The sequence below is a fragment of the Henckelia pumila genome, chromosome 4 (assembly GCF_033568475.1).
Source record: "Henckelia pumila isolate YLH828 chromosome 4, ASM3356847v2, whole genome shotgun sequence".
Classification (NCBI taxonomy): domain Eukaryota; kingdom Viridiplantae; phylum Streptophyta; class Magnoliopsida; order Lamiales; family Gesneriaceae; genus Henckelia; species Henckelia pumila.
In genome coordinates, this window is record NC_133123.1 from 222,129,472 (window position 1) to 222,135,014 (window position 5,543).

A 5,543-nucleotide genomic window follows, 5' to 3' on the forward strand; every position below is an offset into this window, starting at 1 on the left:
GCTCCTTTGGGGATCATTCTGGAGGACCGAATCCCCTACATATATCCAACCTATCAACACATATTTGGAAAGGCTCCTCCAGGGCCCAATCCGGAGGAACGAATCCTGTGTTGTCATCACAAAAACACATAAGACATCAAAATATTTTCATGCATCAACATACATATCATCGCAATTCATCATTCGTCATAAACATCGTTTTAACATCATAACTTCCATCTCGAAATTCATGTTGTAATTGTAAAATCACATTTGATAACTTCAAACATGATTAAAATCATGTTTTCATATTTAACATAGCTTTCATGAATGTAAAAGAGACATGTACATGCATACTTGACATAATCGATCCACGTGAGTCGTTACGTACGTCCCGGACATTCAAATTTGAAAATTTTTGCATAGAAACTCTTAAAAATACTTAAAACACCTAAAAATATCATAAACATGAATTTAGGACTTAAAAACATGCAAGAAAGAATTTTGGGACAGAATGTTCCTCGCTTGGGCAGAAGAAAATGCCCCCGCGCTAGAGTACAACTTGTTCTGACTCAAACTCTATGTTCCGTTCATATTAGTAAAAGTGGTCAAAATAAAATTTGTAGCACTTTGTCTTGGATTTAAAATTCCATTGGTTTCACCTCAATTGGAGTTTTCAGTAAAGAGTTATTCTAATTCTACCAAAACGTGTTAGTGCAGAAATTTGTTAAACCACCCAGGCCACGACACGGACTCTTATCAAGACCCTACACGGACCCTGTGCCTAAGTCCGTTCCTAGGTTTGTATATTAAAATTCTAGATGCTGAAGGCACACAAACCCTTGCACGGAGGTTGTTTCGGGGTCCGTGCCATGCGTTTTTCTACAAAAATGAAAGATAATTTGCTCTATATGTGATTTTTCCTTCTTGCTAAAGCTTCTAAACATCATAACCTTGGATATAGATCAAAACCAAACTCAAAAACACATGATATACATCAAACGATTCGATTAAAAAGTCTCATTTTCAAAGATTTATCCCAAGTTCTAAACCAACACATACACACACTTCAAAATACCTCAATAGCTCATTCAATCTCATAAAACTCAAGATATAAACCTCCAAGACGTCCATAACTCATCATGATTCACGATCTAACAACATACCATCAAAATCATGCATAAAAATGGCATAACCATTGCTTTTTCATACTAAAAATACATATATCTTGAATGGTGGTTTGAAAAGCTTTAAAAACTTGCACTTGCCTTGAAATGGAGATGGAGTTGATCCGGAGTCTTGGAAACGAGCTAACCACTCAAAGAATGAGATTTGGAACTTTGGCTTACCAAAATCTTGAAGAACCGTGAAGATTCAAGAAAGAAACAAGAAGGAGAAGATGAGAGAATGGAGAGAAGGGGAAGGAGGCGTGTAGGAGGGAGCATGGGAAAAACAAAACATTAAAGTGGTGGGGAGAATGGTGGTTACGTGGGGTTGTAGGAGAAATAATTACAAAATGCGTATTGACTATTAAAATGCAGTCCAAATGACGCACCTCGACTCGGACTGATAAAAACTCTCTTCCTCGACTCGTACGTTATAAACATATCAATATCATACTTAAAATACTCGTAAAAATATACTCTATCACCTCGTTCGTAGGCTAGCCTCGTCCAGCGAGTCCAAAATCAAATTCGACCTGAAATCATTAACTTAATCGAGAAAGTTAAAATAAAATATGCGTAAACATGAAATCATATAGACTAATCATAATCTAAAATATTTTAAAGAATATAAATGTAAAATCATTTAACACAACTTCTAAAACCATTTAATTGAGAATAACCTTTAAATCATAATAAATAAATTAAAATAAATTAAAATCCATTAAAAAGTTCTTTAATAAATCATGAATGGATTTATGAACTTTTCAGGTATTACAATCACTCTTGGAACATATTGATTGTATTATTGAAAAATTATTATATGAATTAAGTAAAATCCAAATTATGTCATGTGAACCATATAATTTTAAGTAATTAAGGTTTAGCCACAGCAACCTTAATTATGAGAAATTATACATCAAGTGGATTTGGATCACATAAAGGACAATTTTAAGGTAAGTTATTAATGTCATAAATATTTTTACATGAGTAATTTAACGTCCTAGTGATTCGTATAATTTTAATATATTAGAGAGTAGCCACAACATCTTTAATTGAATTAAAATTATACATTAATTATTTGAATCACATTTCGTTATAATGGACATAAATTACATAAATCAAATCTTAGAATTATTTATAAATTTATCATTTTTGGTTTATTTCGATAAAATATTTGGTGATGGATTATAAATATAAATATTTATGCATAAGAATTTAATGTTCTAGTGATCCGTATGATTTTAATTAATTGAAGAGTGGCCACAGCATCTTCGATTGAATTAAAATTATACATAAATTATTTGGATCGCATATGGTCATAAGGGACATAAATTGTAATTACTTGTGTTTGACTAATAAAATTTACCCACAGGGATTAAGAATGGAATATAATTCAATAGTTATATCATCAAGCTATATGAATCTAATTGAATTAAAAATTTAGGCCACCAGTAATTTTTATGTCGCTGATTCATATTTATAGCATGATTTACATGGTCATATGGTTTATAGCTTCATTTGGTAGCTAGCTTTAGCATGTATTTTATTTAATTTGAATCATTTTGTCCTATTAATTTGATATTACTTGTGAAATTTTTTGAAATTCAAGGTTCTAATTATAAGGTGTGGAGGAAGAAATTTTTCTTCATTAGAGATTAAGGACACTGCTTATACTATTAGAAAATATGAACTATCTGTCATTAATAAAAACATCTATTATTGTGACAATATTTATGAAAAGTGGGAGATATTTCATTTTCACTCAAAATAGTTTTATAAAGAACAATATTTCTGTTATGATCAGTGGATCAATCGAACAGTATAATAGTGTTTATATAATCAGAAACACATTAATCATATAGTTTTCATCTTTTAAAGCTCACTAATAATTGGAGGAGTGTGTAATCATATCATACACATAAATAAAATAAATGCTCATTTTATGAGATATTTCCAGTTCAAATCTCATTATCTATGAATCTAATATGGTTTAATATTAATCATAGAATTTGATGGATTGATTATGATTTTACAATCCATATTACCAATATATTGCAATAATTGCTAGACATAAGGAAGTCATTTGGAAGTGAGTAATGCATCATCTATTCAGAAAATTAGATGCTCTCACATTTGGAGACTATTAGTACATGCAAATTAATTTTGCAGTTTGGTTTAATTTTGCAATTGGAAAAGACTGTTTGTGCCAACTTTTTTTTTGAAAGTTGATTTCAGTTTTAAGACTAGTATCGAATGTATATTCCTTTGAATTTTCATATTTATCATTTATTTATCGTATAAATCTGATTTTTTGGAAGTGATACTTTGTCCGAGAGCCTTTTCGCATTAATTTGCAAAATTATATCCACTATTTTACATTCCATGTTAAGAAAAATATTGGTATTAATAAATATGTTATGAATTAATATTTCTATATTATGTGATATCTTGATTTTATGGTTTTGACATTTATTGGACTATATTGAGGATAATTAGACCAATGCGTCAAATAAAAGATGCTAAGAGGGATTTATACACATTGGAGAACATTTATATGGATAATTTGTTCGGATATGAATTTATATAATCATAAATATCATGTTACTCTTATTAATGATTACTCACAATACGTGTGTCTCTACTTGCTTCATAATAATTATGAAGTGTTGGATGTTTTTCAAAACATATAAATTTAAAGTAGAAAATTAATTTCATAAGAAAATTAATACATAAGATGAGATAAAGTAAAAGGTACTATAATAGATACACGAGGATGGACATTGTGTGAAGCATAATTATAAATTCTAAATTTCTTAACTTCTTGTGAACTAAAAACTCTTATAGACTATTGTGCATGTGTTGAATCGGATTCCATTAATTTAGGTTGTCCAAAAGACGCCCTTTTGGTTTATGAAAATATTGGAAACCCAGTTTGGAACATATACACAATTAAGAAAAGTCGTCTAAGTTAAGAGTTGAATACACAAGAAATAAATTTAGACCCGAGGACCATTTATGGGTATTTCATTTGACATGGCAAGAGGTCTGAAGGATATAGATTTAGTCCATCATAAATCTTAAAGTTTGTCGAATCAAGAAATTTTTTGAGAATGACTTGATTAGTGAGAGTGATCAAATTTAGATTATTGATCATTATGATACTCATACACACACACAAGTTATATATTGATTGTCATACACAACATCCATTAAGTTAAAGTGTGTGTTGTGGAACCAATCATATAATTAAATTTCACAAAATTGTTGATAAGATCCTATGAATCTTAATACTCATTAAGATATTGAGTATGTGGTTGAACAACACGATCCAACTTTATGAAAGTGTTGAAGCCACATTAAGACGATCTAATGGAATTAAGAGATCAACAAATTTCAAATGATTTATGTATCTGAAATAATTTGACTATTTATTCTTGAGCTGAAAATTATCCTAATATGTTTTTCACAAACTGATATTCATGTTTGTGTTGCATATTTTCATATCATTTTATTGTCGTTTTTGCATGCATTCATTTGTTTTAATTAAGTTTTAGTTTGTATTTCATGCATCATATCTACATTACGCGCTCCCGTGTTTATTGTATAGGACGTATCTTTTTGTCGAGGAAAAGATGGAAAAGCTTTTGCGTGAGAATGAATTACGGAGCAGCAATGATCTGAAAATTATATTTAATTTTATAGAAGTCCAAATCCGATCTCCACCGTTCAAAATAAAGTTCAAGATGTTTTAAACAGCTGTAAAAATTTCAGCTCAATCCGACGGTTAGATTGTGAGATATGATTTTTTGAAAATTGTCGCTCGCTGCAGAATAACACATGCGAAGCTAAGGCGCGCCCTCCCGATTTATAGGCGCGCCCGCGCCGTCCCTGGACGTGAAAAGAAGTGAAAATACGGAGCTAAGGCGCGCCCTCCCGATTTGTAGGCGCGCCTGCGCTGCTCTGTGCAAGAAATTGGCCGATTTTTGTAACTTTAAAACACTCGATTTGTCGGACTTTCTTTGACGGGCTTCGAGGACATATAAAAGAGATTTAAAGACACAATAGAAGAGATCAGAGGGAACGACGCAGACTTGGACGGCCGAAGACAGAGAGAAATCTTCTGGCGGCTTGGTTCTTTCTTCCTTGTTCTTAGATTTTAATCTTTTAGTTTTTGTTCTTGGTTGAAGGAAGACGAAACCCTTGATTTTATTTAATTTGTGAGATTCAGTTTGTATTTGTTTAATTCAAATTGCGTATCAAGAGTTATTCTGAATTGATTGTCATGCTTGTGTGTGAGATTATAGGCCTGTGATTTCTATACAATCTACTGCTAAATTGGAATTCAAATCCGTAATTGTTTGAAACCTCTTATTTGTGAAGCAACTACAATTAATAATC